This window comes from Megalopta genalis, chromosome 4 (genome assembly GCF_051020955.1).
Source record: "Megalopta genalis isolate 19385.01 chromosome 4, iyMegGena1_principal, whole genome shotgun sequence".
NCBI classification, from domain to species: Eukaryota; Metazoa; Arthropoda; class Insecta; order Hymenoptera; family Halictidae; genus Megalopta; species Megalopta genalis.
Window position 1 is genome coordinate 22,138,907 of NC_135016.1, and position 13,588 is coordinate 22,152,494.

The following is a 13,588-nucleotide window of genomic DNA, read 5'->3' on the forward strand; positions in this document are numbered from 1 at the left end:
CGGTACACCTAATATAAATGCAGGTATATAATAATAATAAAATAGATAGATAATAAAAATAAAATAGAACGCTTAAAAACGTTCGTTAAGTATGAAAAATGTAACACGAATATTATAATATCGACAACTAATTTTGAAATCGTGTTTTCTAGTAAAAATGGCGCAAGTAATAAAAAAAAGGTATCGACTCGCCTCAGCAATCGATTAGTTAAACTAATCCTTGCAGGATGGATAGCTGGGATATTTGCGTGCAGGGTTGAAATCGACGGTTTCGTTTAATTTTTCGAGGAAACCGATGTGGAAGAGCGAGCCAGTCGGGCATCTATTCAGCTTTTGACTGGAATCTTGGCCAATAAAAGGGGCATTAGCGCTAAGTGGACGCCTCGCCTACTCAGTCATAGTCTTGTTTGCTACAAGAGCAGAGGGTTGAAAGTACAAGGGGCGCAGTTAGCGATAGATACAACTGCGGTCCAAGTTGAAGTCAAATTCTACTTGTCCGTCGACTCGCGCGAACACCCGAAAACATCTGCCGATACACAAAAGAAATAAAACGACGAAGCACAAATTACCATTAAAAGCCGATATTATATATCAAATAGTATAATTAAAAATAATAATTGTAATATTATAAAATAGTATAATTATATTATTATTATTATTATTTATTATTATTTAATTACTATATATAATAGTATAATTAAAATAGTAATATTATATATATCAAGATAATATATATCAAAGCCATTATTAATTACTGGAAGCAGCGAATTCAATTTTAATCGAAGTCGCGCGGATGACGTTCGAGAATCGAGACTCGAGATTTGCGCAACAGCTATCGTTTACGTTATCGTTAAGCCGATTTATTGCGCGTTAATTTCTAATTCTCGATCCATTTAAAATGATTCGAGCCGTTCGGTCGCATTCAACCGTTCGCCGTACGGTACTCGATCGACTCGATTAGCCCAATTTTCCACGGTGTGTCGAGCCAACAAAAAAGTTTGTACTTCGCCAGTTAAAGTTGCCAGTTTCGAAGCTGTCGCTGCCGAGAGGAAACCAGAGAGAGAGAGAGAGAGAGAGAGAGAGAGAGAGAGAGAGAGAGAGAGAGAGAGAGGGAAGAGGCGAGAGCGAGGACGAGGTACTGGGAAAAAGAGAGAGCACGACAGAGGGTGGGTTTTAGGGCGTGGGATGGTAAAGGGGGTGACAGTGGGGATTCATTATCTGACAGTCTATTGTCATTCCTGCGGGCTGAGATTTTGCTCAGGCCAAGAGCAGCATCTCTGCTATATATGTCTCTCTGTGTACATACTATACGTATATGGCCAGTGATACGCGATATTTCCCTTCAGGAACGCGTTTCGAGAGTCAGACATTTCTTTCGAATCTTTCCTTCGGATTGATTCGATATATCCATACAGAAGCTGTAGCTTTTAGTTTGATTCGCTGGCCCGAAACATCATTCGACCTGCTTACGTGTTGATACTTCAGTTGTTCGGTTTATGCGATTCGTCTGCTCGATCTAATTTTTGTTAGATTTGTAACTGACTAATACACAGACTAATTACACATGAACAGACACATAAACGGATTAATACCGACTTTTTATTTTGCAGTTATCGCGAAGATAATTCTGTAGGATTGCTATTAGTGTTTCCTGAAAGAGAAACGGATCAGCGATTTTGTTTGTCGATTCAAGATTTTTTCCAGTAAATTATCTTTTTCACAAGATAATTTCTCTCTAATTCGCGCTCAGATCGCGCACAAGAATGGACAATTTGGGAAGAGGAGCTACGATTGTTTGAGTTTCGTGGCTCACTTTTATAATTACCAATTGTCAATAATTATAAAAACGAGACGCAAGACTCGCATAATCTCTTCTCCTAATAGTAAACAGACTAATATCGACTTTTTATTTTGCAGTTATCGTGAAGATAATTCTGTAGGATTGTTATTAAAATTTGCTGAAAGAGAAACGGACCAGCGATTTTGTCTGTCGATTCAAGATTTTCTAGTAAATCTTTCTCGCGAGACAATTTCTCTCTAATTCGCGGTCCGATCGCGCACAAGAATGGACAATTTGGGAAGAGGAGCTACGATTGTTCCAGTTTCGTGGCTCACTTTTATAATCGCCAATAATCAATAATTATAAAAACGAGACGCAAGACTCGCATAATCTTTTCTCCTCTTCTCAAACTATCCGTTTTCGTGTACAATTCGAGCGCGAATTAGGGAGAATTTACTTACTAATTGTACAATAGCATCCCCGAAAATGTGTTTCCATAAAATTCTATGCTTCCTCCGTCGCCGAAAATACCGTTCGATTGCTATCGTTTCCCTGCGATTCACGGTTGGCAAGCATCGGCCGCGCAACTCGCGAATACGAGGGTTCCACCGCGAACGATTCGCGTCTTCGGCAGACGTCGCGAGAAGTGTCGAAATATTTGCCTGTATCGCGAAACCGCGGCACGTGAAACCGCGTCGTCGCCGCGGCGAGACGTGCCGGCGAGGTGGCGCGACCGAGATCTAAACTGAAAATCTGGACGGTGTTTGAAAGGGGTCGGATTGAATTTCTAGAATTAACGATTTCCTCGCACGAGAGAATCGGATTTAATTGTGCCGCCGCCGTTGGCCGTGTACCGTGGGGCCGGCATTGTACTTACACGGGAGCCGTATCACGGCGGAAAAAGAAAAAGGAATATCCATTTTTCCGAGTCCGCGACGACGGGGGACACAACACAGCGGCCTACATTCATTGTTTTATCTGACAAAAGTAAATACGCGGCCGCGAAAAGGAGGGAGACGAAGGGGCGAAAGGGGCGAGAGAGAGAAAGAGCGAACGAGAAAGACGAACGGAAAATTAATCCGAACATTAGGCAGGAAAATTAAGGGGGCCCCCCGTGCAAACAACGGGGGTCGCCACTCGTTATTACGATCTTATTCATCGCGTGTATCCCACGGTGTCATTAACGCCGGCCCGCGGATCGGGGCGCGCGAAGTGTCAAGCTTATGTCAATCCGCGGGAAAAATTAAGACTAACGAGGAAAGCGTTATCTGTATCGTTCAAGGGTGCCGCCTTCCCAACCGAGAAAAGAAGTTCCGCGTCGAGGATCTCGTCTTTCCCCGAGGGATAATGAGGAACCAACCCCTCCCCCTCCCCTCCTCCCCGGCGACGCGACATCGGGCTCTCTATCGCCGCCCTATCATTTTTCACTACCGATCCAAGAAAGTATCCAACTCTCGGCAACCCGGCAACTTCGCGAACCGCCCGCGCCGTTTACCTTCTACGTCCCCTTATCGGCCGCGACGGTGTACGAAGTCAACAATTTCTGCACTTATCTTTCGCGAAGTCTGTTTACCGATGCCTACGGCCTCGGCGATAGGCGCGCGCGCGCGCGCGCGCGAGATTTACGGCTCGGATTTCCAGAGATTTCCGAATCCGTAACGTTCGACGCTCTCTCGGTTCCCGTCCTCCTTTAAATACGCTTCTCATTCAATTTTCACGTATTTCAGCGGTACGAGCTTAGCCGAAGTAGTACGACAGAGTTTGAACCGAATGTCGGCACGTTTATTGCACGAGAAAAAGTAGATCGCGAATAGATTTGTGAATTAATTCTGATTTTGTTGTTCGGTCTCGCGTCTCAGTTGATCAGAATATGTAAATTTGCAGGTAGCAATATGTAAATATTGCATTGCAAATATTATATGCACGCAGAATATAATATATATTATAATATATAATAATATTATAATATTATTATTAATAATTATATATTATATATATATTATTATTTATATATATATATATATATATATATATATATATATATATATATTATAATATTTCTAGATGTTATTCTGTCTTTCGTAATTGGAATAAAATTCTGATCTCTCGTTATCAATATTTAAGCATTCGAGTAAAAGGCACACAATAAACATAAATTTTCTTTCGCTTCTAAGAAATTATTGTAATCGACAAATTTCTGATTGCAGTAACTGTGAAGAAAATAGTACGCCAAGGGGTTAATGCAGCGACTGCCATGTCACCCCCGAGTACTGGTGACGGAATTCTGAATTTTTCGTTAATATGTTCACTGTACCAAAAGTTCAGATCTGTAAAATGCATAAAAGTGCAAGAGTATTCGGTATCATACATTTAACAGTATTCGGTATCATAAATTTAACAGTATTCGGTATCATAAATTTAACAGTATTCAGTATCATACATTATAACTCTGGAAATTTTATTTCATCAAATGAACGCTTTCATTTCATGGAATTTTTGAGGCTGCTGGATCGATATATATAGTCAAACCTTCGAACAAATCTTCATTACTTTTGCAGATGCTTTTAAGGTCTCGTGGACGATTTTTCAATAATCATCACGCATTTCCATCAGTACACTATAAGATATTAAGAATAACTTAAAAATATGTAAGCTCTTTAATTACATTCCACATACTTAAAATATTGAAAATCATATGTGAGATTAAATATTGCAATCAACATTCACCACTAGAAATCAAATAATTTATTTTTTGCATCTGCAAAGATAACGAAGATATTAATCGACGATAAAAGCCAGTGTAACGGTAAAATTCAACAATTATAAAGAAGATCGTCGAGGTAATTTTTATTGACAATCTTCACCACCATCTTAATTGCGTAAACTATTAGAAAAGTACTTTTTTAACGTTTCGTCAAATTTATAATTATATTTTATGATTTATACTTTTACATTTTATAGTTTCTAATCACGACAAATTATTCAATTCTGGTCGCTTTTTCTTGAACGCTGCATTCAATTTGTCCAGTTGCTAACATTTACGGATAATAAAAAATAACATAATAATAATAATAATAATAATACTAATAATAATAATAATAATAATAATAATAATTTTATAATATAACATTTACGGATATCATAAAAATGGAAGTGAGAGACATCTATAACTGAAATCGGCAATTACTTAGTTGCCAACCCAATAGAATAGAACGTATATTATATAGGTAATAATTATATATATATAATTATATATATATAGGTTGTTTATTTTGAAGGTCCATCTTTTGTTGTCCCGACAAAATTAAAGGTTAGTACATCGGTCAAGCATAAATTAATTATGTCAAGGCTATCAATGTTTCCACTAATTTTACTTAGTCGCCAACCCAATATTTGTTTTCTATTTCGATCCGATTTCGTTTTCCGAATCGATCGCGGAAAACATCGACGATAATTCCACCGTAAACGATCCGCGTCGTCGTCGTCGTCGTCGTCGTCGTCCACGATTTAAATCTCGAACGGCTTCGAAATTATCGACGGTCCGTACCGGTACGTGTGCGTCTTCGGGTCCGCGCGCATCGAGAGCAGCACGGAATATTTTTACATGCGGCTTAACGCGAAAGCATGTCACTCATACGTGAAACGATTAAAGTTTTAGAAGTATCGATTCCGTTGGCGTTACCGTTGACAGACAGAGGGATCGTCAAAGAGCATAATAATTACTGCGCCCGCAGAGAAGAGGCTCAACCCTTTGTTCTATAGTCACTTTGCGAAAGGGGCTGCGCCAGGAGCGCGGGGGATGTTCCGGGTTGGACTGCGGGCGCGGCGGTGACGGGCGCGGAGGGGGGTGGGCTAAGGGGGCTCCGGGCGGTGGTTGAAGAGCATCCGTTTCAGTCGCGCCATTATGTAATTGATCTGGGCTTTCCGTACGCGATGATCGTGTAATGCGTTCCGCGTACTCGACACCCGCGATTCCGCACGGATCTTTTTTCTCTCCCCCTATTGCCGCAGCCGAAAACCCCTCGGGGAGTAGTAGAAGAACGGCCGCGTATCCCGGCGCCGAGCCGAGCCGAGCCGAGCCGAGCCGTGCCGTGCCGATAGATTAAAAGAAATGGCTCCGCGCAAAGGTGAGAGCCGCCGGATGGTCAAAGTCGATACTCGTTTCCGTATGAACGGTCCTTCCGATTCCCGACCCTGCTCCTTGAACCGGCGATAATTCCTCGCTGGCGCTGCGCGTCCTGTCTCCTCTTTTCTCCGGCCGCGCCGCGCACCGAATCAAATTTGTAAACGAAACACAATCATCGTACACGCGCCGGTCTCGCCGCGTGAAAATTAATTCGTCCCCTCGCGTTTTCGTTGACGTGCACGTCAATATTAGTTCGCGGGGGAACGCCGCGAAAACAATGAATTCGATTCGTTCGGAATGTTAAGCCGGTCGCGCGGACAAGGATTTTATAATATTTTATAATAATATTTTCTCCGGAGAACTGGATTATGCATCGAGGACAGGAACGGTGGGAAAAATTAGTTATACAGGGTGTCCCAGGTTTGAATGTTCAAACGTCGTCAGTATATTCTATGGCACGAAGTAAGAAGAAGATGTTATGTAAACCATAGGTCGTATAGAGCTTTATTAAGAAGTTATAACAAAAATTCGTTCAATGAAATGAGATAGAATAGAAACGAAATTCGTCACTGTTTTTCGTTGATAACTCGTAAACGAAGCCGCGGATTGCATTTTCGCTAAGGACAAAGTTGTTTCAAATCACCTCAGCAACCCCTCATTTGTCGGATATACCATAATTTTGGGACACCCTGTTTATTCGAATGAAGTGAATTTTAATAGGATCTTCGGAGCGAAAGAATTCTGAATTAATTATTAGTAATTATTCTTGACTCTCAATTTAAGTCGACTTCAATCTTCTCGTTTCGCTGCCATCGATTACATTATTTTGGTTTCGTGGGAATCTTTGAGCATGAAACTACGATCTTGAGAAGATTCCACGTCGAGAAGAGAAGTCCGAAATCCGTTTATAAAATTATTATTATAATTAAAATTATTATAAATTATATTATTATTATTATTATAAATTATATTATTATTATTATTATTATTATTATATTATAATATTATATTTTAAATATTATTATAAATAAATTACTATAAAATCGATAATTTGAGAAGAAGAGGCACGGTTATCCAAGCCACGTGGCTCATTTCCATTTTATATGACGAAAGTGCATTTTATAAAATTGAGTCTTGCGACTCATACAACAGTTGCACTTTTAACAATTCTTAAAATCTAAACTTAATGATATAAAAATAATATAAAAATTATTTTGGAACCTAATATAAGAATTTTTTTTTTTTTAGTAACGCCTCGGAGTCACCACTCGAGCGCAAAGGGTTAATAGAGCGGAGGGGGCCGCGAGATACACAAGCAATACGATCGCTGGTCGATCGTGTGTCTTTACGAGCCTCGGAATCGCGCTCGATCAACTATGCACGCGTATGCGTTAATGAAAATGAAGACTGGGCAGAGCAAATAGATAATCATGTCGCGGTGGAAACGCGCGGCCGCTCCAATCGTGACATTTTCTAATTACGTCCATCATCGTATTGACATCCCGCGGTTTCCGTTAATTATAATGAATTGTGAATCACGCGCTCGTGCATCAGGGTAAATACGATCGCGGTCACTTTTGTTACGTATGATCGGATTATACCGGTGTTACTGCGACTCGGCTCGTCGAAATCAAGTCAGTGTGTATACACCGGATGTGGTCGGGGAGTCCTGGAACAACCCTTCTTCGAAATACAGTGAATTCTACCTAATTTTCCTTCAGCTTGCGAACGAAAATGGACAATTTAGGAAGGGGACGTACAATTATTCGAGCCTTGCGACTCGTTTTTATAATTGTTGACAATCGGTAACTATAAAAACGAGCCGCAAGGCTTGAATAATCGTACCTCCTCTTCCCAAGTTGTCCAATCTGAGCGCGAATTAGGGAGAAATTACTGTGCCTACCACGTGCAGTAATGTCTCCCTAATTAACGCTCAGATTGTCCACAAAAATAGACAATATTGAAAGAGAAGATACGATTGTTCGAGCCTTGTGGCTCCTTTTTTATGATTATCGATCGTCAACAGCTATAAAAACGAACTGCAAAGCTCGAATAATCGTATTTCCTCTTCCCAAATTGTCCAATTTTGTGCACAATCCGAGCGTCAATTAGGAAGAATTTACTGTAGTAATTATTATTGTATTTCCGGGAACTGAGCGGTTCATGAGGTGATTTCAAGTAACTTTTTCCTTAGCGCAAATGCAATCCGCGACTTCGTTTACGAGTTATTAACGAAAAACAGTGACCAATGAGAGGCGAGATCAGCCGGCGCGTGGCGGGCGAGCCAATGAGCGGAACTGGGCTTCGTGCGCTCGTTGGTTCGGCCACTCGACCGCTCGACCGCTGGCGCCGTTGGCTCGGCCGCCTCGCGCCAGCTGAGCTCGCTTCTCATTGATCAGTGTTTTTCGTTAATAACTCGTTAACGGTGCCTCGTAGAATATTTTCGCTAAGGAAAAAGTTGCTTCGAATGATCTCAGGAACCTCGCATTTCCCGGAAATACCATAATTTTGAGACACCGTGTATACAAGACTACTTGAAAAACGGTATAATATTAAAAAGATAATATTTAAAAGTAATATTATATAATAAATAATAAATAATAATATTAAATAATAAAATTTATTATAATAATAATATTATAATAAAAGATAATATTTAAAAGATTTTTAAAACTGCAGATTTCTCACACTTTATTGGTCGAAAGCATCAAAATTCGGAAAAGAAAACTGCAATTTTTGCGATCTTTAATTTCTTACAGCTCCTGTCAAGGTTATATATTTCATATCGATGAAATTTTCAGCGCGCATGTAGTTTACCGAGATCTACAAAATGCGATTTTCAAATTTTCGTTATCGAGTTAGATCATAAAGTTGGAAAACGTGAGTTTGTTAATTTTTATTTCTCATTTCAACTAATAGCAAAATTCAAGCCATTTGGTCCGGTTTTAAAAAAAGTTATACCGTTTTTCAAGCGGTCTTAAATATAATATATGTCCGCTACTGTATTTTCCCATTCATTCTTCTCTTCTTCCATTTAATTTAGTAATTCCCGCTTATACTGTTCGACCAGGAGATTTTTCCTCTGCCGAATTCGTCCCCGGTTCCACTGTCTTCGTCTGTGGTCGATCGGCGCACACAGCCGAGCCGTCGGTAGATATTTAATTAAAGTTGTTTGCGCGACCAAGTTCGGAAACTTCGGGGATAACTTGGCAGCGGGAGGCAGCGAAGGGGCCATTTAATTGTCCTCGCATTTAATGCGTCGGGAGTTATGCTCGTCACCGTGTCACCGGAAGTCGGGATCGGGAGGGTTGGCCGGGGTGTTGGCTGCTCCTCCGCAGAAGTTCAGCGCGGAGCCGCGTAAAAAACCGCGAGAAAACCGCGGCGAATGGATTCCCGGTGTGCACCGGCGAAAAAAACGAAGCCGACTCTTGTCCTTAACCCATTTTGCGGTCTTTCTTTCGCGGTGAATGGATCCCGCGCGTCGCGGTTCCGCGAGAATGTTAAACCTTTTTAATTTATTCCGATACACACGTACCTTTATGTCGTAATTAAAGCCGCCGGCGATTGTCCGCGGCATCTCGCTTTTCGCGTCCCTCGAGCCGCCTCGTCGCCCGAATTACACAGCGGTAACCCCCTTTTCGCGTTTTATTTTTAATTTCCGCTGATATTGAAGTCGAATCGCGGGCCCCTTGTTATCGCTTTACGTCACTCGCGATTATAGCAAGCCGCGCCTTGCCTCTCTCCATCTGTCTTTTCTCTCTCTCTCTCTCTCTCTCTCTCTCTCGCTCGCTCGCTCTTTCTAGCTTCCCGGATTTATGCGCAAAATTTCGAACTCGGCAAACATTCGCATCGTCGGCTTGAAACTCGGATAATGTTCTTATATGAATGTACTTAAATCTTGGAATTTGTTAATAGGGCATAATTAAGTAATTTTTTTAGTGTTTTGCACTTCTAATCGAGGCTTCTCTCAAAATTGCAAATAGCATTTGTGGCAACGCGATTAGAAGAAGTTTAGGGTTGATTAGTAGTTTCGGCGTTGCTCAGGGGTTGTTTTAGCAGAAGATTTATTACAGAAAAATATGTCATCGATTTGGGGTAGCAACTATATATGAAATATCAATTAGACGTAAAAATAATTTGAAATATGTAGATTTGTGTGTGTGTGTGTGTGTGTGTGTGTGCTTTTGTGCAGCGAGATTTCAGTTAAAAGGGAAATATTTGATTTATTTTGGTGTTTGCACTGTTTTATGCCTTAATAATTTTAATACTCAAGAAAATAATTGCCAATATTCGTAACGGCAAGACAAACGTCAAAACGAAAGAAGTTTTATACACCGCCATACGCTGTTATTATTCCCAAAATGATGAAATATTCCCAAATGAAAGGGGATACTTTATACGAAAAAAGTAAGTCGAAAATATTGTATCATATTTGAAGATTCGGCGAATACGCGTCCCGCTGAATGGGAATTGGCTGACGCGTCTGATCGTAACCTATTGGATCTAATGCGTGCAAATATTAGAGCACGCGATTTTCAGACTCGATCTCTGTAAAACTAAAAATACAAATGAAAACATATTATTATATACTTTTAACATATTTTTTCTTGTAAAATACCTGCTTTCGTAGGATATATTGGGAGACGATGACGACGACCGCGATTTTCAAAATAACATTAGAAGTTTTCTAATAATGTTATCATACTATGCAGTAACGTTATATTATAATGTTATATAATAATGTTATGCAATATTATAATGTTATATAATAATGTTATGCAATATTATAATGTTATGTAATAATGTTATGCAATATTATAATGTTATGTAATAATGTTATGCAATATTATAATATTATATAATAATGTTATGCACTATTATAATGTTATATAATAATGTTATGCAATATTATAATGTTATATAATAATGTTATGCACTATTATAATGTTATATAATAATGTTATGCAATATTATAATGTTATATAATAATATTATGCAATATTATAATGTTATATAATAATGCTAGCATTTCTGAAAACGCACAAATCCGAAACACAGTCGTATCTAGAAGACTCTGCAGCAATTTGTAGATTATAAACAATGCAAACTGATCGTACAATTAACCCTTTGCACTCCGACACTAAATTATTGTTTCTGAGGTAATCATGTAAAATAGATAAATAAGAACAAAAAATCTTTTTTATTTATTAATTCCTATAGAATTTCACAGTAGCATAACGATCTTTATTTCAATTGAATCTTGTATAATAGAATCACAATATTAGCAAAATTTGCTTCGAGTTACCAGAATTTGCTGGTAGCTATTTCTGTCAGAAAAATCTTCGGAAGGGTTGAAAAGGGTTGAAACACTTTGCACGACTCGTCTGAAGATGTTTCAATGAAGTTGACGTAACTACAACGATTTAAGGGTAGATCAACTCTCCGGTAACACTCTTCCGCTCAACCTAATAATTGTAAAATATTGTATAACGATGAAATGGTAGATACATTTTTTCCATCGTTAATCGATCGTGTATTTTCATCCAAGCGGAAACGAACTTCCAGCATAAACCACGCACGTTTAAACATTCATCTGTAATCGCAACTTTGTTTTTCCATCGTGTAATAATAGGCGCCGCATACGTTAAAGAATATTATCGACCATTCCGTGGTCGAAAAAAATGCGAAAATATCATATTGACCAGCAGCCAGACCCTGTCTCTCTCTCTCTCTCTCTCTCTCTCTCTCTCTCTCTCTCTCTCTCTCTCCGGGCGGTGTACGCCGGTCGACTTAATTGCACGCCGGCGATTGAGAAAATTCCGGCGACGTCGGATTAAGCGCCGCGCTTTGAAGCGTGTCCACGATTACGTAGATTACAGGCGCGTCCCCGATGAGGACAGAATTCGTTTCTTTCAAATCGCTTCATTTCACGCGCTAATAGGTTCGCGCGCGGTGTGTCTCGCGCGCCCGTTCCGCGTTTACAGATGCAAATCGGTTAAAAACCGAGTCTCCGTCGTCGACGGGTTCCGTCCGCTCTTTCTGCTTTATTTCGTCGGAGCGACGCGATTATGCCGAACGACTGAAGTCCGATGTCAAAAGCATTATAGATTCAGACATACATATCCGGGCGGGCACGAGCACGAGAACGAGGAAGGGACGGTAACGGCGAGAGAAAGAGAGAGAGAGAGAGAGAGAGAGAGAGAGAGAGAGAGAAAAGAGAGAGAAGAGAGAAAAGAGAGAGGAGAGAGAGAAGAGAGCAAAGACAAAAGAAAGATATGAGACAGAGAAGATAGATGAGAGAGAGAGAGAGCGAGAGCGCGAGAGAGATCGCGAGAGAGGTAGACTTCGAGAGAGAGAGAGAGAGAGCGTGGAAGAGATAGAGCGCGAGAGAGAAAGGACGCGAGAGAGAGAGAGAGAGCTCGTGGGAAAGAGCGCGAGGGAGAGAGCGCGCGAGAGAGAGAGAGAGAGGGAAAGAGCGCGAGATAGAGCGCGCGCGAGAGAGAGAGAGGGAGAGAGCGCGAGAGAGGGAGCGCGAGAGAGGTAGGGCGCGAAGGTGAATGCGAGAGAGATAGGGCGCGAGGGTGAATGCGAGAGAGTGTCAGAGAGCGAGAGAGAGCGCGAGAGAGATAGAATACAAGAAAAAAAGTGCGCGAGAGAGATAGCACAAGAGAGAGCGAGTGAAAGAGAGCGCGAGAGAAATAGATCGCGAGAGAGTTAGAGCGCGAGAGAGACAGAGAGCGAGTGAAAGAGAACGCGAGAGAGATAGAGCAAAAGAGATAGAGAGCGAGAGAGCGCGAGAGAGATAGAGCAAAAGAGATAGAGAGCGAGAGAGCGCGAGAGAGCGAGTGAAAGAGAACGCGAGAGACAGAGAGCGAGAGAGCGCGAGAGAGACAGAGCGCAAAAGAGAGAGCGCGAGAGAGATCGCACAAGAGATATAGAGTGCGAGAGAGAGCGAGTGAAAGAGAACGCGAGAGAGATAGAGCAAAAGAGATAGAGAGCGAGAGAGCGAGAAAGAGAGAGAGAGAGAGAGAGAGAACGAGAGAAAAAGAGAGTAGAAAGATACGAGACAGAAAAGATAGATGATAGATAGAGAGTGTATATGTGTGTGTGAGAGACAAAAATTCTGTGATCTAGCAAGAGGGTCTCTTTCGGCGCAGAGAGCGACGAGTGAAATCTTTCTCCCTGATTTACGGGAATGTCGGGAAAGTTCGACGCGGACGGGCTCGGCTCGAATAAAACGCTGATAAGCGGTCCGTGTCGATATGGACAGAGCCTTAACGGGAGAGAAACGAGAGGCCAAGCGATCGCATAAACGTATTCGTGTCAAAAGCAGCCCCCGGTCGAGACCCGAGTTATCCTCTGACCCCACTCTGTCATCTCGAACTTACTTCGTCTCCCGTTCGCCTCACGGAACTGTTATTCCCCGTCTCCTGATCCCCGCTGTTTTCTTTCGCCGCGTCGCGCCGGTTGCCCCAAGAAAAATACAGATTGCTTTGTATGCGCATTTCGAACGGCAAAACGATAAATGCATGAGAACAAAGCGCGGAAGTACAACGCACCGCAAAAGTTTTTACGCGGATCATTCGTTTTGCGCGCGAAGGAGGTCCGGACGAATTTGAACGATTCTCTTGCTAAATGATATCGGACCGGCGACGAACAATGCGAACAGTGTTCGTTTTTTT